At 36.3% G+C, this 23834-nt stretch overlaps 1 long non-coding RNA gene across 1 annotated transcript; it reads left to right on the forward strand.

Annotated features, from left to right (window-relative positions):
• The first annotated feature begins 2157 nt into the window (after positions 1-2157).
• LOC114047184 lies at positions 2158-18488 on the forward strand. Its single transcript, XR_003569586.1, has 2 exons — positions 2158-2386; positions 17541-18488. It is a non-coding gene; the product is annotated as an uncharacterized LOC114047184 (long non-coding RNA).
• The last annotated feature ends 5346 nt before the right edge of the window (positions 18489-23834 follow it).

The following is a 23834-nucleotide window of genomic DNA, read 5'->3' on the forward strand; positions in this document are numbered from 1 at the left end:
TGAAGATGTAAGACTAGAGGTCAGGAAAGAGCTTAGGACTAGACAAATAGATGTGAGAATTATTCACATAGGGATGATAATTGAATCTAGGGGAGCTGAAGAGATCACCAAGCAAAATAATATAGAGGAAAAAGAGAAGAAGGGCCAGGAGAGAGCCTTGGGGGATGCTCATAATTAGCAGGATGAAGCTCCAGCAAAGGAGACTGGGGAGTAGCCAGATAGATAGGAGAAGATCCAGGAAAACAAAGTGTTATGAAAGCCTAGAAAAAAGAGACTAGCAGGGAAAAGAAGGTAATTAGTAGTGCTGAAAGCTGCAGAGAGGACAAGAAGGATTAGGATTGAGAAAAGGCAATTAGATTTGTTATTTAAGAGGTAGATGGAGAAAGCAGTTTCAGTTGAATCATGAGGCCAGAAGCAAGACTTCAGATGATAAGAGAATGAGAGGAGAGGGAAAGGGAAAGGAAGCTCCTATAATAGATACAAGTTCACTTTCTGTAGACTCACTGTAAACATCTTTGGTACAATTCCAATAACAGACATGATGACAAGGATGAACTGTATCTCATCCTCTTTGCACATTGTTTTGACTTTTTTCTTCTAAGTTTCCTATACTTTTTAAAGTTTTTCATCATACATAGTTTGTATACTATGAACGTTGTTATTATTATCAACATTTTGTTCTTATTATCATTATTATGTTAACTGATGTCCCCTCTCTATGGCTGCTATTCCTCAAGCTAGGGCATTTTATCCTTATTTCCACGTCTACAGCCTAGAACTTGGGTTTGTAGGTAATCTATTCTCAGCAATTGTACTATGCCTCCATCCCAAATAGCCATTAGAATTTGCGAATGTTTGAGGGATGAGGCTATGTCTCATTACCTATATCTATTACCAGTCTTTTGCTGCACCTTCCACCCCCTTGCCACATAACCCTGGCCTCCATAGGTCTACCTTCAGACCTGCTGCTCTCAGATCTTCCCTCTCTTCTCTCCCCCACCCCTACTTCCCCTCCTCCCCCTCCTCCTTCTCTCTCTCTCTCTCTCCATCTATCCCCCCTTCTCTCCCCCCCATACAGGAAAGGGGCCAACATTACAATGAAGATCAATAGAGATCTCCCTCTATAGGCCAAGCACAAAAATCTATTTTGATTCATATATGCCAAAACCTATAAACTTATTCCCAGTGAGAACACCTAAGGAGTTGGCTTCAACCTCAACAAGGCACTACTGGGACATGTCTCGGCAGATATCTCCCTTCCTCTCAATGACATTGCCAATGGGCATGTCTACCTCTTAGATAAGCAGATATAGTCAGTTAAGAAAGGCTCACTGTCCTATAAACTCACCAAATTGATCAATATATTTTCCCCTGATTAGCTAGTCCTCTACATTTTTAAACAGGCATGATCTTATTTTAATTTAATTTAATTTAGGTGCCTTTTTAGGGCAAGATGCTGACTTTTCACATGTGAGAAGTTTTGCTATGAAAAGTGAAGAAACCAAGCCATTAGGGGGGGAAGAAAAGGATTAAATCAAAGTCTGAAGCATTATCATATTTATATGTGAACTTTTTAGTTGCTGAAAGGAGCAGAAAAAGAATGTTGAGGCACACTCAAAAATGTGAGGGCAGCCACAAGAGGACCTATTTGAGAGCAAAGAAATAACTAAAGCCATAGGGCATTGTGCTTCTTTAGGTCTTTTTCATTTGACTGTTTTTATAGAGTGTGAGAGGTACAAACTCACAAAATAGTAACTCAAATAGCTGTTTGGAGAATTTTTCAGTCATGTCAAACACTTTATGATTCCATTTGGAGTTTTCTCAATAAAGATACTGGAATAATTTGTCATTTCCTTCTCTAGCTTATTATGACAGGTGAGGAAACTGAGGGAAACAGGGTTAAGTGACTTGCTCAATGTCACACAGCTAGTCAGTAACATACAGCTAATGTCTGACGCCAGATTTGAACTCAGGAAGGTGGGTCTCCTTGACTCCAGGCCCAGCACTCTATCTAGTGTGCCACCCAGCTGTCCTGTTTGGAGAATACAGGAAGATTAAATAAGGATTGATGGCTACTTAACTAATAGAAAGTTGGATTTCTTGAGTCTCAGGTCATAAGGGAAAGAAGAATCATTGACAATTAGGAGGCTCTGGTTTGAGCCATTAAAGGCAGTGAAGAAATCACCAGAACAGTAAGAGGAACAGTCAAGAAGTCAACAGGAAATATTAAAAAGACATCAGAAGGAGCAGACAGTTGAAAGACAGAAAGGCTTCAGCTGTTGTAATTTGGAGAGTGCTAATTAGAAGAGAAACATCTTCCTGCATGGGCTGAAGAAAAGCCTGAGAGCATGCTGAGGAAAGGGACACAGACTTGCTGCAGTTTCAGGTATTGTTGTTCAGAGCTAACTATTAATTGTTGGGAAGAAATGAAGCCAACTCAAGAGCACTTCATATTTCTATTTATTTATTTATTTGTTTGTTTATTTATATTTTATTTTTATTTATTTATTTATTCTCTTTATTCAAAGAAATGCCAAGTAAACAATCAAACAACTACTTTATAAAGCTACGAAAGATTATAATTAAGTTTACTTGGAGGAATGATTAAAAATATCAAGGGAAATAGTGAAAAAAAAGATGGGGGGAATCAAGGAAGCCTCTAAGTGCCAGATCTCATACTACACTACAAATCACTAATTATCAACATGATTTGGTATTGCTTAAATATAAAGGGGTCGATCAGTGACAGAGATTACTTACTTAATATATGGAATCAAAGGAACCTATTTTCCTAATGTTTGATAAAACCAAAGGCCCCAAATATTGGGTTAAATACTCACTATTTGGCAAAATCTGGCTGGAAAACTTGAAAACAGAAATGAGGTTTAAACTAACATCTAGCACCATAGATCAAGGTAAGCCAGGAATGGATATATGACAGAGACATCAAAGAATAATTTACCTTTTATACTGATGGTGAGGGAAAGAGTTCATGAACAAATAAAAGATAGAGAGGTTAACAGGATATAACATGATTTAAAAAAAATTTTTAAATGTGTTTTTAAAACTTTGGGTTCCAAATTTTCTCCCTTCCTCCCTCCCCACCCACCTTCATTGAAAAGGCAAGCAACTCAATATAGGTTATACATGTGTAGTCATGCAAAACACTTCATGTTGTGAAAAACTAAGTATATTTAACTTCATCTTGTCCTGCCCCCCATTTATTCTATTCTCTCTTTTGACCTTGTCCCTCCTCAGAAGTGTTTGCTTTTACCCCCTCCCCCAATCTGTCCTCTCCTCTATCATCCCCCTGCTCTCTTGTCCCCTTCCCCCTTTATTTTCCTGTAGGGTAATATAGATTCCCATATCCAATTGTGTATGTTATTCCTTTCTTAAGCCAAATCCTATGAGAATAAGATTCACTCATTCTCTCTCACCTTCCCTCATTTCCCCTCCATTGTAAAAGCCTTTTCTTGTCTGTTTTATGTGAGATAATTTACCCCATTCTGCCTCTCCCTTTCTCCTTTTCCCAGTATAATCCTCTCTCACTCCCTAATTTTATTTTCCAGATATCACCTCTTCATCTTCAACTCACCCTGTGTCCTCTATCTATCTATCTATCTATCTATCTATCTATCTATCCATATAATTTTTCCCTCCCACTACCCTAATACTGACAAAGGACTCATGAGTTACAAATATCATCTTTCTATGCAGGAATGTAAATAGTTCAACCTTAGTAAGTCTCCTATGATTTCTTTTTTCTGTTTACCTCTTCATGTTTCACTTGAGTCTTGTATTGGAAAGTCAAATTTTCTATTCAGCTCTGGTCTTTTCATCAAGAATACTTGAAAGTCCCCTATTTCACTGAATGACCATTTTTTACCCTGAAGGATTATACTCAGTTTTGCTGGGTAGGTGATTCTTGGTTGTAATCCTATCTCCTTTGCCCTCTGAAATATTATATTCCATGCCCTCTGGTCCCTTAATGTAGAAGCTGCTAAATCTTGTGTTATCCTAATTGTGTTTCCACAAGACTTGAATTGTTTCTTTTTGGCTGCTTGCAATATTTTCTCCTTGACTTAGGACCTCTGGAGTTTGTCTATAATATTCCTGGGAGTTTTCTTTTGGGGATCTCTTTCAGGAGGTGATCGGTGGATTCTTTCAATTTCTATTTTGCCCTCTGGTTCTAAAATATCAGGGCAGTTTTCCTTGATAATTTCTTGAAAGATGATGTCTAGGCTCTTTTTTTGATCATGGCTTTCAGATAGTTCAATAATTTTTAAATTCTCTCTCCTGGATCTATTTTACAGGTCAGTCATTTTTCCAATGAGATATTTCACATTGTTTTCTAATTTTTCATTCTTTTTGATTTGTTTTACGGTGTCTTGATTTCTCATAAAGTCACTAGCTTCCAACTGCTCCATTCGAATTTTTAAGGAAGTATTTTCTTCAGTAAGCTTTTGGATTTCCTTTTCCATCTGGCCAATTTTGCTTTTTAGGGCATTCTTCTCCTCATTGGCTTTTGGGACCTCTTTAGCCATTTGGGTTAGGCTATTTTTTAAGGTGTTAGTTTCTTCAGTATTTTTTTGGGTCTCCTTTAGCAAGCTATTGACTTGTTTTTTCATAATTTTCTTGCATCACTCTCAGTTTTTCCTCTACTTCTCTTATTTGTTTCTCAAAATGCTTTTTGAGCTCTTCCATGGCCTGGGACCAATTCATATTTTTCTTGGAGGCTTTGGATGTAGGAACTTTGACTTTGTTTTCTTCTGGTTGTAGGTTTTGATCTTCTTTGTCACCAAAAGATTCTGTAGTCTGACTCTTTTTGCGCTGCTTGCTCATGATCCCAACCAATTACTTGAGTTATAAACTCTTTGTTAAGGTAGGGGTCTGTTTCCAGTGTGGAGAGTGTACTGTCCCAAGCTTCGGGAGTTTGTACAGCTGTTTTCAGAGGTACTTCTAGGGACCTGTAAATTTTCAGTTCTTCCAAGGTGCTATGATCAAGAGCGAGGTGTTTACTCCTTTCCTGGCCTGTGCTCTGATCTATGAGCACTCTTTTCTGTCTTGGAACTGTGAGGAGGATTTCCTCTCCACAGCTACTACAAGCTCCACCACACCAGCACTCCTCCTCACCCAGAACTGTGACCCACATGCAAGCATGGGCAAAGCAAGAGAATCCTACACCAGCAAAGAGATCTCTGCAATCCCACTTTGATCAGCCACTCAATTCCCACTCAGTCTGTGGGCCAGAAACTCTGGAAGCAGGCACCACCCCGGGGTCAGGCTTGGGGACTGGGGCTGAGACCACTGCGCTTCTCTCTCTCACCGCAGACACAGACTTTTCCCACTGACCTTCTAAGTTGTCTTTGGTGTTCATGAGTTGAGAGTTCTGGAAACAGCCACAGCTGCCTGTGATTCAGTCCTCTGAGGCCTGCTCTAGGTTTCCTGCCACCTGTGCACCCAAGTCGAACTGCGCTCCTCTCCCAGCCTTGCGCAATATACCTTTCTGATCAACCATTTGGGTTGTCTTGGGCTGGAAATTTGTTTCACTTTGTCTTTTTGTGGGTTCTGCTGCTTTAGAATTTGTTTAGAGCCATTTTTATAGGTATTTGAAGGGGTTTGGGGGAGAACTCAAGCAAGTCACTGCTTTTACTCCGCCATCTTGGCTCGCAGAATATAACACGGTTAATTTTAATTATGTGAAATTGAAAAGTTTTTTTTTCCACAAACAAAATCAATGCAGATAAAATTAGAATGGAAACTGTGAAGAAAATATTTGTAGCAAGTGTCTCTGATAAATATCTCTTTCCCAAAATATGTAAGGAATTGATTCAAATTTAAAAGAACAAGAATTAGTCCTCAAATGACAAATCATTCAAGAATATAAAAGGTTTCCAAAAATACCCTATCAACAGTCATATAAAATGAGTTATAAATAGAACAATTCTTAAGATCCATCTCACAACCCTCAAACTGACAAAGATGGGAAAAAAATGGCAATTATTGGAAGGTCTGTGAAAAAATGAGCACATTATTACATTGTTGATGGACATATGAAAAGCAATTGGAAATTTAGTCTAAAAATTCACTTAATTATACATACCTTCTGATGCAGTGATAATAGTACTAGGCCAACTTCCCCCCAAAACAAAAGAGTAAAATGACCCATGTATATGAAAATACATATTTAGTTTTCTTTTGTTTGTAGTGCCTGATAACTGGAAAGTGATTGCCCATTAACTAAAAAATAGTTAAATGAGTTATGATACATAAATAGTATTTGAACACTATTATACCCTAAGAAATTATCAAAGTGATGGTTTCAGAGAAACCTATAAAGACTTTTGTGAACTGATACAGAGTTAAGTGAACAGAATCCAGAGGATAATTTACATAAATAACAAAGTATACAATAACAACTGAATTATAAAGATAAACAACTTTGAGAAACTTATGAAATATGATCAATTCAGTGATTAACAACAATTCCTTATGAAGTAGCATGTGACCCACGTCCTAATAGGGAGGCAATGGACTCAAGGTGAAGAATAAGACATACATACACACACATATACATAATATATATATATATATATAGTGTGTGTGTGTGTGTGTGTGTGTGTGTGTGTGTAAACCTCACCAAGAGTTTGTTTTCCCCTTTATTTTATAATGCACAGAGGTGGGAGTGAAATATAATACATTTCTGTTAAATAATTTTAAAAAGGTTGAGGTGTCATGGTGACTAATTTTACGTACCTGGGAGACACATTTCAGGACCTAATGTAATGCACAGTAACAACACGTGCCATTTCTCACCACTCCTCTTTCCCCTTTCTCGCACCTATTGGGGTTGCCTCCTAGGATCCTGAGAGTTTGAGTCATAGTCATGCATAGCTAATCCAACTCTGGGAACCTCAGACCTTAAGTCTGAGGGCAGATTGAGGGAGTAAGCCAGCCCAGAGAAACAGAGTGCTCTCTATGTTCAGTAAGGAGCTACCATGGCAACTTCCCAATTCATGGAAATGATTTAGGTTCTGCCAAATATAGAAATATATTCAGGAAAGACTTCTTTGGACCCTTTTGAAACTTCTAAAAAAAAAAAAGAATCTTAATAGGCAAGCCTTAAAACAACAGCAAAACCTAGGGTAAATAGGTGGGATATCACTATTTGAATAGACCATTATTCTATTTTGGAGACTCCACCTTCTTTGGTGGGTCAGCCTTCAAAATATCCCCACATAATTATGAATTTTAGATTGTGCGGTATAGGGGAAATGGCACTGAATTGAGATTCAAAAGAACTATCTTTGAATCCTACTCTTTCTGTAGCATGTGTTGTAACCTTAGGCAGGATATTTTTCCACTCTGGATTTGTTTTTTCTTCCACAAAATGGGTTTGGGGTGAGAGAGTAGTAAACTAGGTGAAGCGTGATGTGGTGGAAAGAACTTTAAATCCTAATTCTAGCACTACTTTATGGCCATGGACAAGTCATTTAACATCTGTGGGACTCATTTTCTCCACCTATAAAAGGAAAGGGTTTGACCAGATAGTTTCTGAGATCTTTTTTCAGGTATGGATCTATATAATCCTGATCCTATAATTTGTCAGATTACTTTCCAGTTCTAATTTTCTTTTCTAATTAGAATAGATCCTGGAATAAAGTTACCTTTTTATCACTGTTGAAAATAAAGCTTTCTGAGCAAATGGCTCATGTAAATATAGCCCTAAATAGGAATAAATAACTTTGTTAAACAGAAAAGATTGTTTTGAAGCACTGTAAAACCACCCACAAGTATACAAGTTATAATATACAAATTATTCCTATTCTTTAAATTCTTCACACCATTCCTTATCCAACTATGGAAATACTACTCATCTTTCTTTACAGCTTAGCTTCAACCCACCTATTCTTAGATGCCATCATGCAATCATGCAAAGAGTAATGGTTTTGGAATCAGAAGTGCTTGGTTTGAATCCTGCCTCTTCTATTTAGTATCCATGTAATCATGGTCAAGTCACTACGTTCTTTGAGGCCTTGTTTTCCTCATTTGAAGCATGAAATGTTTGGACCATATGATTTCTCAGTTCTTTTCTAGTTCTATCATTCTATCCTTCTTCTAAGAATCATTTCCCATTCTTAGCAACCTTCACTGCATCTCTCCTAATACCTTGTTTGTCTCTCTCTTCGATATTAATCATATCTTATTTTGTATTATAGACATTGGTATATATCTCTTATTTTTCCATCTGGACTATAGAATCATAAGGGTGTTTATTTTTAGAGCAAGAAGGGAGTTTGGAGATCGTGTGGGATTCCAACCTAAAGCCTCTGATCCTAAATTTTCTATTCTTTGACTATATTACCAAAGAGACTGTGACTTTTTAAAGTTTGGAAGTACTTAATTTTAAAATTATATACATATATATACACACATATATACATATACATATATATATATGCTAAATTCAACATTTTAGTTAGAAAGTTAATCTACTGGTCTGTGAATCCCTTTGTTCTCTTTTGCACATTAAAAAAAAAGTTTTATTGATACCTTTTTCCTTCATTTCTCATTAAAAAAAGTGCCATTGCATTATTAGAACCATTTTCATCACCCTCCATCTCCTCCTGAATTCCATAAATCCCTTATTTGTGCACAAATAATAAAGTAAAACAAATCCACATTGTGGCTCTGTCTTACATGTAAATGTCATTCTAAACCTCTAGCCCATCACTGCTCTTCCAAGGAACATGCTTCATCACTGGCTTTCTGGAGTTGTTGCCCATTGTATTCGCCAGATATTTTCCAAAAGTATTTTTCTTTATAATGCAGTAGTCATAGTAATAATAACAATAATATCTATCATTTATATAGGAACTGCTAGGTAATGTCATGGATAGAACCCTAGATTTGAAATCAGGAAGATCTGATTCAGCCTCAGATATTTCCGAGCTGTATGACCCTGGGCAAGCAACTTAACCACTGTTTACTTTAATTTCCTTAACTGTCAAATGGGAATCATAATAGTATTTACCTCACAAAGTTATGATGACGATCAAATGAGATAATATTTGTAAAGTGTTTAGCCCAGTGCCTGTCACATGATAGACACTTAATTACAATATTAATATATTCATTAAGTTATTTCATATTTTCATTAATATAATTAAAATACTGAATATACACACATCTTTAAGGTTTACCAAGTGCTTTACTTATATTGTCTCATTTGATCCCCACATCAATCTTGTAAAGATGTCATAATCCTCATTTTACATGAAGAAAACAATGGTTTCATTCTATACAAAATCATACAAGTCTTCCCAGTTTCTCTGAATCTGTTCCATTCCTCATTTCTTAAGGCACAATAGTATTACACAATATTTATATGCCATAATTTGTTCACCTATTCCCTAATTGATAGACACTGCCTGTTTCTGAATATTTGTTGTAACAAAAAGTATTGTTATGCATATTTTACATATGAACCTATGCATATACATATACATTGCTATGTATATTTTTAAACATATTTTCTTCTTTCATTGATTTCTTTGTGGTATATACCTCATAGATATATTGCTGGGTTGAAGCATCTGCAAAGTTTAATGACTTTTGGATAGAGTTCCAAATTGTTTTCCAGAATGTTTGGAACAATCCAAAGCCTTGTCAACAGTATATATCCTTGTGTCTCTCCTCTCACGTTCTATCCAACAGCTGTCATGTTTTCTTTTCTGTCATCTTTGCCAATCTGATGCATAAGGGTTATTTTAATTTTGCATGCAGTAGTAGTAACTTGGAATATTTTTTCCAAGTTATTGATAACTTGATTTTTTTGCCTTTTTTTTTAGAGAATTGACTATTCATGTTCTTTTATCATTTATTTATTGGGGAATGACTCTCATTTTTATATATTTATCAATTACCTATAAATCTTGTACAGTAGATGTCTAACATAGAAACTTGCTACAAATGCTTTTTTTATTTAGCTATTTTCCTTCAAAGTCAAAATACATTGCTTTTGTTTGGACAAGAAAAAATCAATTTTATGTAATCAAAATTGTCACTTTATTTTCTGTAATATTCTCTATCATTTGTTTGGTGAATAATTTTTATAAATTGATATGAAAGTTAAGTCCTTTCCTGATTGTGCGTGTGTGTGTGTGTGTGTGTGTGTGTGTGTGTGTGTGTGTGAGAGAGAGAGAGAGAGACAGAGAGACAGACAGACAGAGAGAGAGAGAGAGAGAGAGAGAGAGATTGTTCAAATCTAAGTCAGGTACCTATTTTGAGCTTACATTGTGAGATATTAGTTTAAACTTAATTTCTGCCATGGTGGCAGCTAGGTCACCTGCTACATAGAGTGCTAGACCTGAAATCAGGAAGACTCATCTTCCTGAGTTCAAATTTGGCCTCAAACACTTACTGGCTGTGCGACCCTGGGCAAATCATTTCATCCTGCTTGCCTCAGTTCCTCATCTGTAAAATGAACTGAAGAAGAAAATGGCAAACCGCTCCAGTATTTTTGTCAAGAAAACCTCAAATGGAGCCATAAAGAGTTGGATGTAACTGAAACAACTCAACAACAACAAAAATTTCTGCCATATTACTTCCTAGTTTACTGAACTGTTTTTGTGTCACAGTGAGTCCATTCTCCAGTAGTTTGGATTTATTTAACACTATGCTACTATGTTTGTTTGCTTTAGGATCCTTTGTGCATAATCTGTTCCAATGATGAACTTTTCTATTTTCAAACTAATGCCAAACAGTTTTAAATACTACTGCTTCCAGATATAGTTTGTTATCTGGCACTGCTAGGACCCCTTCCTTCCCACTCAAAACAAAAAGCTATTTCCCATGAGATTCTTGACCTTTTGTTCTTTACAAAACATTTGGTACATTTTTCTAGTTCTATAAAGTAACCTTTTGGTAGGGTTCAATTCATATCCTATTTTTTTCATGATGCTATTGTTAGTTATTTTTTGGTTAATCTGTAAGATTCCTTGCCTATGTTTATTCCTTTAGTTGGCAAAAAGAGAAGAAAAAGAAATTGAAGGAATTAGAATGGGCAAAGAAGAAACAAAGCTATTACTTTTTGCAGATGATATGATGGTATACTTAGAGAATCTTACAAGAACCAACTGAAAAACTATTTGAAATAATAACTTTAGCAAAGTTGCAGGATATAAAATAAACCCACATAAATCATCAGCATTTCTATATAATACTAAGAAAGCCAGCAGCATGAGATAGAAAGAGAAATTCCATTTAAAGTAACTGTAGACAACATAAAATATTTTGGATTCCGCTTGCCAAGACAAACCCAGGAACTATATGAACATAATTATAAAACACTTTTCACACAAATAAAGTCAGATCTAAATAATATGAAAAATATCAGTTGCTCATGGGTAGGCTGAACTAGAATAATAAAAATGACAATTCTACCTAAACTAATTTACTTATTTAGTGCCATACTAGCCAAACTACCAAAAATTATTTTATAGAGCTAGAAAAAATAATAACAAAATTCATCTGGAAGAACAAAAAGTCCAGAATACCAAGGCAAATAATGAAAAGAAATGCAAGGGAAGATGGCCTAGCTGTACCAGATCTGAAACTGTATTATAAAGCAGCAATCATCAAAACTACTTGGTACTGGCTAAGAAAAAGAGTAGTAGATCAGTTGAATAGGTTAGGTACACAAGACACAGTAGCCAATGATAAACTCAAAGACTCCAGCTTCTGGGATTAGAACTCATTATTTGCCAAAAACTGCTGGGAAAACTGGAAATAGTATGGCAGAAGCTAGGCATAGACCAAAATCTTACACCGTATACCAAGATAAGGTCAAAATGGGTACATGATTTAGACATAAAGGGTAAGACTAAAAGCAAATTAGGACAGCATGGAATAGTTTACCTGTCAGATCTATTGAAAAATGGAAGATTTTGTGACCAAACAAGAGATAGAGAACATTATGAAATGCAAAATGGACAATTTTGATTACATTAAATTAAAAAGTTTTTGCACAAAGCCAATGTAACCAAGATTAGAAGGGAAGTAGACAGCTGGGAAACAATGTTTACTGCCAGTGTTTCTGATAAAGGGCTCATTTCTAAAATATATAGAGAACTGAGTCAAATTTGTAATACAAGTCATTCCCCAATTGAGAAATAGTCAGAGGATATGAACGGTTTTCAGATGAAGAAATTAAAACTATCTGTAGTCATATGAAAAAATTCTCTAAATCACTATTGATTAGAGAAATGCAAATTAAAACCACTCTGAGGTACCGCATCACACCTATCAGATTGGCTAACATGACAAAATAGGAAAATGATAAATGTCAGATAAGATGTGGGAAAATTGGAACAGTAATGCGTTGCTGGTGGAGTTGTGAACTGATCCAACCATTCTTGAGAGCAATTTGGAAGTATTCTCGAAGGGCTATAAAACTGTGCATACCCTTTGACCCAGAAATACCACTTTTAGATCTGTATCCTAAAGAGATCACAAAAATGGGAAAAGGACCCATATGTACAAAAATATTTATAGCAGCTCATTTTTGTGGTGGCCAAGAATTGGAAATTGAGGGGATGCGCATCAGTTGCGGAATGGCTGAACAAGTTGTGGTATATGAATGTAATGGAATACTGTTGTGCTATAAGAAATGATGAGCAGGTGGACTTCGGAAGAACCTGGAAAGACTTGTATAGACTGATGCTGAGTGAAATGAGCAGACCAGGAGAACATTGTACACAGTAACAGCAACATGGTGTGATGACTGACTTTGATAGACTTAGCTCATCTCAGAAATCCAAGAATCTAAAGGCAATTCCAAAAGACTCATGGAAAATGCTATCCCCATCCAGAGAAAGTACTATGTAATCTGAATGCAGGTCTAAGAATACTATTTTTTGTCTCTCTCTCTTATTTCTTTCTTATAGTTTTTCCCTTTGGTTTTAATTCTTCTTTACAACATGACTAATGTGGAAATATGTTTAATATGATTGTGCATGTATAGCCTATATCAGATTGCATGCTATCTTGGGGACGTAGGAGTGGAGGGAAGGGGAAAAATTTAGAACTCAAAATCTTATAGAAGTGAATGTTGTAAACTAAAAACAAATAAATAAATAACATTAAAAAAAGTAAAAAGATGTTCCCATGTTTATTTATCAATTAAATAGGTTATTCTTATGTTCAATTTTGTTAATCTCTTTAATTTTTAACATTTCCATTTCTTTATTTCATTGGCATTTTTCATTTTTATGGTTGCTTTAGTTGTATTCTCAATTCAGCAAGCTATTATTTTTCTCTCTCAATGAAGAAAGAAAGGAAGACAGGAAGATTAGATAGATAGACAGATAACTATGCAGGGATGGGGAACCTGCAGCCTTGAGGCCACATGTGGCCCTCTAAGTCCTCAAGTGCAGGCCTCTTTGAGGACCTAGAGGGCCACATGTGACCTCGAGGTCACAGGTTCCCCATGCCTGTTTTTCACCATATTAAGGAAAGGTCAACTTATTCCTTAGCTATTTTACAATTTTTTAATGAAGAAAATGGGTGCTGTACATTGTCAAAACTTTAAAAAAAACATATAGTAATATGATTATTATTAGTTACTGTTCCTAATGTTTACCATTTAAAAAAATACATTCTGCATTCCTGCAGAATTGTATGCACATTGTATATATGATTATAGGTATACATTTTATAGTGTATGCTATATACATGCTATGTTATGTGTTTTACATGTTATATACATAGGTACACATATACATACACATAATTGTATGTGTATATGTAACTATATCTATCTTTCTCTATATATAGCTATATGAAAATTTTAGTGAGGCCACAGGAATTTAATTAGGGATGGAAAAGATGAGTTTGTTCCCCAAGGTTGTATTGATACTAAGGATATCATTACGCTGTGGCTGACAAGGGAGAGAGTGCCTGAGCATAATGCTTAGTGGGCTGAAAGGTTTGGTCATATACTACAAAATCAATGAACTTCTGGCATTCTTATGTAACAGTGAGAAGGTGCTGGTGGAAAATGATCGTGTGTTGTTAGCATACAGAACTGGTTCAGAGGTGAGGAGATCCAGCTGTGAGAGAATTCACACTCCATGTTGTTACAAATCACAAAACCCAGGGGCAGCTATGAGAGCATGATGTCATTTCAAAATCATACAAGATGCCAACCTAATCTCTAGGGTCTCTCAGCTAGATATCTCCTAAACTGTAAGATCAAAACAGTGGTTCTTTATTGTTAAGAGATCACTGATTTAATTAAAAAAAAAACCTGAAAGCTCATCTAATTTAATCCCTTCATTCAACAGGCAAGGAAATTTAAACTCCTAGAGAAAAATAAATTACTTGCCCAAATTTACAAGATAGTGAATAGCAGAGAGGATTTTTAAGCCAAGGTTTTCTAATTCCAAACTCAGGACTTTTTTTTTTTTTTACTAATAGAAAGAATATCCAAATTCCTAATCCTAGTGTTCAATGCTATCCATCAGTCCTTTCCACTTTGGTCATCTAACCTCATATCCAATTATTTCCCCAAATAAAAAACTTTCCTATAAAGTCAGTTTTGTCTTTTTCCCTGTGTTCCCTGCACTGTAAGCCTTTGCTTATACTATTTTCACATTCTGGAATACCTTTTAAGAATATCTATACCATGCTGGTATACTATATAAACCCTATCTGCCTTTCATTGATCAGAAAGCTTTCCCATGAAGCTTTCACTTACTTTCCTTGCTGACAGTGACTTATTCCTTCTTTGAAATACTATGCCATTTATTTCCTGCATCATTCATTTTGTCCTGTCACATTTTTCTTTATATTTTTTCTTTATTTATTTTTTATATTTATGAACAATGGCTCTCTGTCCCAAACTCAAGATGTGTACAGACTAAGTTCATGCTTGTGAGTTTCTCCAAACTCCCTGATATTAAAAAAAGGTTAAGAATCCTTGAACTAGAACCTTTAGAGTTTGATCTGACACCAGGGAAAAAGAGGGATGGGTATTTTTCCACATAATTGATCGTGTCCATGTGGATCCCATCTGCATAGTGAACAAAGTAACTGGAGAATTACATGATCCTTTTATCCCTCATGATTTCTTCATTATTCTACTGTGTACTAACTGGACCATAAGGGATTGTATATGTGAAGTATTTTGTAAAACCTTAACGTGCTATACATGTTATAAGTGACTATGACAATGATAATGATAATATCCATACAACCATTGTTTATTGACAAAAATTGATATAATGATGCCCATGTTTGGAATGATGACAGATCTATGGTCACTCCGTAGATTGGGGTCTGGGATGCAATTTTTTTTTTAGTTAGGCAATAGGGTTAAGTGACTTAGGGTGTGACAAGGGTCACACAGCTTGTAAATGTTATGTGTCTCAGGCCGGATTTGAACTCAGGTCCTGCTGAATCCAGGGCCAGTACTCTATCCACTGCACCACCTAGCTGCCCCTGGGATGCAAATCTACAGTGAACAGAAATGTTAGATACACCATCATGCCAAGCCGAGGACTGAAAGTCAAAAGATCAACCAGTTCTTGCACAGACTGTGTTGTCACTCCTAAGTCTCAAATTCTTCATTTGTAATAGGGAGATAATAATAACTTCCATGTCTACCTTACAGGATATTGGAGGTTTCAGTATGGTAATGATAATTTATGTAATATAGCTTGTAAAAGTACATAGTTCTCTATAGGAAAATATGTGAAATATCTGTGATTTCATCAGTATAGGGATCTCCAAGTAAGGGTATTGCTCCATTGAGACAGATGGCAATCTATCTATGACTTAGTATATAGATTCTAGGGAATTGTCTGAGGTACAAAAAGGCTCATAGAATCATAGATTTGTTTCTGACTGGAGCTGACAGGTCATCTAGTCGAGCCCCTTCATTTGACATATAAGGAACTTGATTGAGGTCACACAAGTGTTAAAAAGCAGAGTTGGGACTAAAATTCACATCTAATGCTCCAATATAGCACACTGTTTCCTAAGTGGGTAAAACGACTTCTTGAATCACTAATACATATCATACTTGGGATTTGAATCAAGACCTTCTGGATTCCAAGCCCTACTAGCTCTAAATTGCCCTCCCTTCTCTCTTTGTCTCCAGGATATAACATGTAACTGACTTAGAACTCTGAATAACATAAAGAAAGGAAATCATCAAACAATTATATGACAAAAAGAGAAAAGGGGTGGGTCATAGGGCAATAGTGAAGAATGATGGGCAGTTGGCCAGAGTACTTCACAGGTACCTTTGCAATGTTGGGAAAAAGCAAGAAAAGCCTCCAGCATATTATGCAAAGGCCCTGAAATGAAATTCTGGAAGAACAAGGATAAGAGTTGCCCAAAATTGGCAGGCATGGATAGATTATAATCTGCACTGGAGATCCATCTAAAGGGGAGAGGAGGAGAGTGGAGGAGAGGTCAATTTAAAGGCAGCATAGGAGACTTGGTATCCTAATCTCAACTATGATATTTACTTTTTGAGTAGTTTCATTCATGTCCAACTCTTTGTGACCCCATTTGGGAATTTCTTGGCAAAGGTATTACAGTATTCTTCATTTCTTTCTCCAGCTCATTTTACAGATGAGGAACTGAGGCAAACAGGGTTAAGGACTTGCCCACACGTCACACAGCTAGTAAGTGTCTGATGCTAGATCCAAACTCAGGTCCTCCTAATTCCAGGCCTGGCACTCCATCCACTGTGCCACCTAGTTGCCCCTATAATATTTACTAGTGGCTCTCAATAAGTCACTTAACCCTCTTAGGAGGAAGTGAGGCATAATGGATTGTTACTATGTACATATGCTTGTGTGTGATTATTATCAACATTGGTCTTATTGTGAACATCTCAGCAATTTATAAATGATAGATTCCTGCAAATTTTTAGAAGATGCTCTAATTACAGAAGGCCCTGGAATATTTCCCGGTCTTGAAAACCCTAGCTATATGTAGCACGTCAACATTAGAAAGGTTCGATCCCTTTGTTGGTCTGTATTGCTATTGATTTATTAAATGATTATTTTGATTTTCAAAAAACAACCGTAATAGCATGCAAACTAATACTGACCCAATTTGACTTAAAACAAACAAACAAACAAACAACAACAACAACAACAACAACAAAAACAAACTGTTCAAAATCACACCTATTTATTAAGTCCTGAAATGTCATGGCACTGTGGGTGTCACAAGTCCTCATGCATAAAGTTACAGAGGGAGCACTGCTGCACAGGATTCATGGGCCACTGGGTACCACGTTCTGTTTAAAAATAACCTATTTAATTTCCAGTTTTCTCTGAGAGTGTCATTTTGGAAAGTGCTAAATCATGGCAAGGTAATACAGTGTTGTTGATTTAATCTTTGTGCCTTGTAAAACAGTAATGGTTTTCTTTTTAATCTCTGTGAAATTTGAATAATTTTATTTGAAAATTAAATTTTATAGAAAACACAACATTTTCTTTCTTCTTTTCCTCCATAAACAGCTTGAAAAACATTTGACAGGACTTGCTTACATTTTCCAGAAAATAATTACTTTTTGTCTGACAACAATGGAAAGTTTCTGTACGTTGTGTTCAATGGAAAACTCCCAACAACAGAAAAGAGAGAGCTGTGATGATGGTCTGGAGCCAAAGATTCTTTACTAAGAGCTGCTGTAATTATAAAGAGGATGGTCCAGAGCATCTCTGTGGAGAGTCTGTCTACTTTCACTTAACCTGGGTATCCAGTGAGAATTTAAATGGAAGAGGGGAAAGAACGCTGGATTTAGTCAGGAGATGCTGGTTCCAAAAGAAGATCTTTTTCCACACATTACCTTTCCCATACCTATCCAGTAACAGGCACAGTTATATACTCTTTCTACTTTCTTTTTTTGCTTAAGCATTTCTTAAGTCTTTTTCCTCCTCAGACCATTTAGCTAGAGAGAGATAAAATTAAATTTAAATTAGGACAAAGGGCCAAATCTTTCTGCTTGAAAGTTAGGAATTTCCTAACTGGCGGCTTGGAACTACTTTGGTTGTACTACTAACTTTTCATCTGATATATATTCCATAAAACAGTAGAAGAAGGAACCATAGAGTCTTGAGAAGTCATTTTTTTTGCCCTTAGGCTAAAAAGTGAACTAATTGCTATATAAGAGGATGTGACTAATTAAATCTCCAAAGAAAAAAAAAAAAGGAGTAGGAAGGAGAAAATGGTGACTCAGGTAGAAGAGCACTTCTTAGCCTCACCTACCTCCCTGATAGGAGATAGAAAAGGCATGGAAAGGCCCATCCATCAGGGAGAAGGAAGAAGAAAGGATGGGAGCTGACTGTATTCTCCACAGAAACATTTAGATCCACATTTAAGAGTCTTTATGGAGATCAAAATAATACGTGTAAAACACTATGCAAAACTTGAAGTCTTATGTAAAATAAACATCATTTTTACCCCTTTTTTGGTGTCATTTTTTGGTGGCATTTAGCTATTAATAATCCAAGAATAAATATACAGGTATTATTCATTTACCTTTACTGTCCTGCTGAGTATTTTTTCACATAACACTTTTATTATAAATTTAACAGATTAATATTTTTACTATTCTATCTGTCCACCCCACCTTCTCCCATTTCCCATAATACCATATTCAATCCATTTATTTTTCTTCTCTAGCACATTCTAATAGACTTCAAAACTCCTTTTGTCCCAGGCAGTCTTTATTCTTTCTCTTTCCCCTTTATTTGAAGATCTTATAAATATAGAGTTTTGGAAATGATCATTGTATCTAATTGTGAAGGGCTTAAAATGTCTTGCCGAATATTGAACAGGTAAATAAAAAGACTGCTTTTTGCAGCTGAATAAGAGTATACTGTTGTAAACTCAACCTCTGTAGCTTCACTGGAAGTTTATTTGGAATAACCAAAGTAGCAGTAGAATCTTAGAGATGATATGTGATAAATCTCTCATTCTATTCCTACATGATTTTCATTTCTTTGTGAGATGTCTATGTTTTGAAAGCTTTTCATTGCAGGTACTTTGGAGTGAGTGTTCAGTATGATTACGTCTATAAAAAATATTCTTAAGTGGCTGTGACTTGATGTTTGTCTTGCTGGTTTTGGGCAACAAGTCTTTCTGAAATGATACTGCAGTCTAATGCAGTTTGTCTGAATTCTCAGAAATATTTTGAAGTTTGCATTTGTAGTAAGGGTATTTGTCATTTGGTAGTTTGTATAGGGATAACTAGGTGGTGCAATGGATAGAGTACTGAACCTGGAGTCAGGAAGACCTGAATTCAAATCTGGCCTTAGACACTTACTAGTTATGTGACCCTGGGCAAGTCGCTTAACCCTGGGTGCCTTAGTTTCCTCATCTGTAAAATGAGCTGGAGAAAGAAATGAAAAACCACTCCAGTATCTTTGCCAAGAAAACCTCAAATGGGGTCACAAAGAGTTGGGCATGACTGAAAAATGACTGAACAATAGGATATCAGGCTTCTGCTATGTAATTTTAGTCACCTGATTGTGTTTTTTGGGGTATAAATGGCAGGTAAAATTTCATAACCTCTAGTGATATGTGCACAATTTGTACCATTTCATGGAATAATTTGCATCCATTTGTAAACTTGGACTTCTTAAACCTTTCTATAAATGATAGCAATTGCTATGACCTGGTCCTGAATTGCCATCAAAACCCTTCCTTTCTATAAACAGAAGCCCATGAATTAACCATCTGCTCAAGGCTTCTTCCTCAACGTGTTGCCGATTGGACTCATGTGGATGTGTCTCATTTAATTTCTTTTGATTCTGTATGTTTATCTTATATACTACATAGGTTCCATCTATATAAATTTGTCAAGTTATCATCATCATCATCATCATCACTATTAATATTGCTATTACTAGTATTGTTAATTAGGTTTAACATTATTGAGATTCTACCCAAGCAATTGTTGGGACACACAAAAGTCCAGTGAGTGAAGGAGCTCAAGCCCCAAATTCGTAGTGTTCTTTTATCTGCTAAAAAAGTAGATAAAGACTTACTAGAAATTGTTGAAACTCTATAGTGGAGATAATGTAGCACAGCAAATGGAAAACCAACAAGACCTGGGTTTAAGCCCCAGCTCTGATACGTTACTAGCTGTGTGGTCCTAGGAAAGATATTTAGCCCATTAATTACCGCAGGCAACTCTAAAACTATAAACTGCTGAGCAGGTACAAAGCTGAGTTAATAGATTAGAGTTTCTTCACTCGGAGTTTGCTACATCAAGGAAATCACAGATTCATTTTAAAAAAGAAAAGAATTCACAGGGCCCTGCATTTACATATAACTCCATATCATCTCAACTGAAGATTTGCAACAGGAAGTCTTCACCTAATCAATGACTTAGGTCATTCACAGTTCTTGTGAGATAATGAATATGGAATCATTTTGTAAATCTTACAATTAAGCAGGCTTTTCTTCTTTGTCTGTTTTCTCTGTCTCTGTCTCAGTATGATGACTTTGTGCAACTATGCCTCACTTAAATCCAATTCACATGAAAGTCATGCTGTGATGTCATTGGTCTTCTTTGAAAACGAAATACAAACAACAACAACAATGTGTCTATCTGGATGGGTCTTTCCTTTTTCTCTAAAGAAATCATAGGTTGATACTCTGAAGAGCAATTTGGAACTATGCTTAAAGAGCAATAAAACTGTACATACCATTTGACCCAGCAATACCACTTCTAGGGCTGTATCCCAAAGCGATCATACAAATGGAAAAAGGACACACATGTACGGAAATATTTACAGCAGCTCTTTTTGTGATGGCAAAGAAATGGAAATTGAGGGGATGCCCATCTGTTGGGGAATAGCTGAACTAGTTGTGGTATAAGAACGTAATGGAATGTTATTGTGCTGTAAGAAGTGATGAACAGGTGGACTTCAGAAAAACCTGAAAAGACTTGTATGGACTGATGCTGAGTGAAGTGAGCAGAACCAGGAGAACGTTGTACACAGTAACAGCCATGTTGTGCGATGACTAACTTTGATAGACTTATCTCTTCTTAGCAATGCAAGGATCTAAGACAACTTCAAAAGACTTGCGATGGAAAATGCTGTCCACGTCCAGAAAAAGGACTATGAAGTCTGAATGCAGATTGAAGCATATTATTTGTGCGCTCTCTCTCTCTCTCTCTCTCTCTCTCTCTCTCTCTCTCTCTCTCTCTCTCTTTCTCTCTCCCTCTTTTTGCTTTTTCTTCCTCATGGTTTCTGTCATTGGGTCTAATTCTTCTTTACAACATGACTAATGTGAATATATGTTTAATATTAATGTATATGTTGAGCCTATATCAATTTACATAGCATCTTGGAGTGGGTAGAGGGGAGAGATGGGAAGAAAAAGTGGAACTCAAAATCTTATGGATGTGAATGCTGAAAATTAAAAATAAATAAATAAATAAATTTATTTTTAAAAATTAAAAATAAATAAATAAATAAATTTATTTTTAAAAATTAAAAAAAAATCACTGGTTGAGTGTGGTGACACACATCTATAATCCTGCTACCAGGGTGGGGAGACAGGCTGTGGATGATGAATTGCTTGACCTCAGGAGTTCTGAGCTGTAGTGGACTAAGGGCATTCATAATAAGTTTGGCACCAAAACCAAATATTAAGTGGGGGGAGAAGTAGGGGATAGTAAACTGACCCAGGCAGGAAACAGCAGACTGAAGCCACTGAGCAGATTTGTAACAGCATTGAGTCTGTGAGTGGTCACTGTACTTTCAGCTTTGGCAAGATAGGGAAACCCAGCCTGAACCCCCTCCCCACTCCAAACAAAATCTCTTTCAGTGTCATGGCTTCAGCTCTTATGTCTATAAGGATGAATCTAAAAAGGAAACCCTAGATTTGGAGCTATAAAATCTAAATGACTGTGGACAAATCACTAGGCCTCAGTTTCCTAATGTGAAAAATGTGAGGTTTGGACAAAATCTCTAAGATGCCTTCTAACTTTGAGATGATATCCTATATCTCTAGCCCTACCATATCTCCTGAGTGCTAGATGCATTGAACCCATCTCTTCTTCTCAAATTGTACCAAGGACAGGTCTACCTGATGTCCTGTAAGGAACCAAAAAGTAACCTGTATAAAACTGAGTTCTTAAAGGGATCTGCCCAAGCAATTCCTGGAACACAAAGAAGCCCAGAGCCTGATGGAGCCCAAATCCCAAATTCACAGAGGACTTTTATCTACTAGGAAAATATTTTGTGATCACAAGGACTTATTTCCTCCAAAACTCTTTTGCTGTTCTGAACTTCGTTGTTTTTACTGACACCATCAGTATTCTCTCTCTTACCTGGACACACGTTGCAGTCATCTTGTCTCACCACCCTAATCTAATTAGTTGCAAAGTTTCATTATTTCTATGTCAACAACATTTTTAAAATCTGTCTCCTGCTCTTCTCTCCAAATTCTACCATCATAATTCATATCTTTATTATCTTTCATCTATACTATTTCAGTAGCTTCCTAACTGGCCCCTAATGGCTCCTCCTTCAACCCTATCATTTACAATGCCACTTTTTAAATCACTAGGATTTTTTATATTAAAACACTGTTAAAAATATTCAGTGGCTTCTCATTTTCTATTACATCAATCATTAGCCTAGTTTTCAAGTTCCTCTATGATGGCTACCACATGCTTTCCCATTCTAATTCACCACCTTTCAGTTTTATCCATCCCATGTAGGTCCCAGGAATACTAGATTATTACTCACTTTTCTTAACACTTGGCCTTGTGCTTTGATTTCTCTGTTTCTTTACTCATTCTCTTCCACTGGTACAGATTGCTGTTTCATTTATGGCTATTTTTGCAACTTCTACTTTCAAGGCCCAATTCAAATATCACCTTCTCTATGATGCCTTCCCTTATAACCCCAATAGAAGTAATCATTCTTTTCTCCTAATCTTATAAGCACTCTTTATTTCTCTTATGAGCCATTTACATTCTAAATTGTATGATAGGTTTTATACCCATGTCTATTCTTCCCTACTGGAGCTTAATCTTCTTGAGGGCTAGGACTGTGTTTTGTTCATCTTTTTAATTCCCAAGGGACCTAGGAAAGGGCCTTAAACATGTTCAGATAATAGGACCATAAACTGAGACTTGGAAGGGACCATAGAGATCATTTAGTCCAGTATCTTAATTTTATGAATGGGGAACTGATACCCAGAGACGTTAAATAATTTGGCCAATGTCGTAGAACTAACAAGTGGCAGGGCCAAAATTTGAACCAAGCTCTTCTCGTCCTGACTCAAAACTCAGCATCCTTACTACGGAACCACACTTCACTGTTACTCCATGAATGTTGAAATATTTTCTCCTTTAGCTTCACCAGGAGTAAGTAAAAGACAGTGTAGAACACATGGGGATTATATTAGAAGCAATAACTCTCCACCTTCCTCACCTTCTTCAACCGTAAGAACAAAGATAACTAAGGAGAGTAGGATGTTTCTCTCAGTATAATATTATCACATGAGTATTATAAGGGCAGGGAGGTGGCATGGTGGATAGAGTGCCGGGTCTAGAGTCAGGAAGACTCATCTTCATGAGTTCAGATTTGGACTCAGATACTTACTAGCTGTGTGACCCTGGGTGAGTCACTTAACCCTGTTTGCCTCAGTTTCCTCATCTGTAAAATGAGCTGGAGAAGGGTAATGGCAAACCACTCTACTATCTTTCCCAAGAAAACCCCAAATAGGGTCCCAAAGAGTCAGACATAGCTGAAATGACTAAACAAATTATAAGGGCAAGTGACCCA

Source organism: Vombatus ursinus, unplaced genomic scaffold (genome assembly GCF_900497805.2).
Source record: "Vombatus ursinus unplaced genomic scaffold, bare-nosed wombat genome assembly UNPS02014786.1, whole genome shotgun sequence".
NCBI classification, from domain to species: Eukaryota; Metazoa; Chordata; class Mammalia; order Diprotodontia; family Vombatidae; genus Vombatus; species Vombatus ursinus.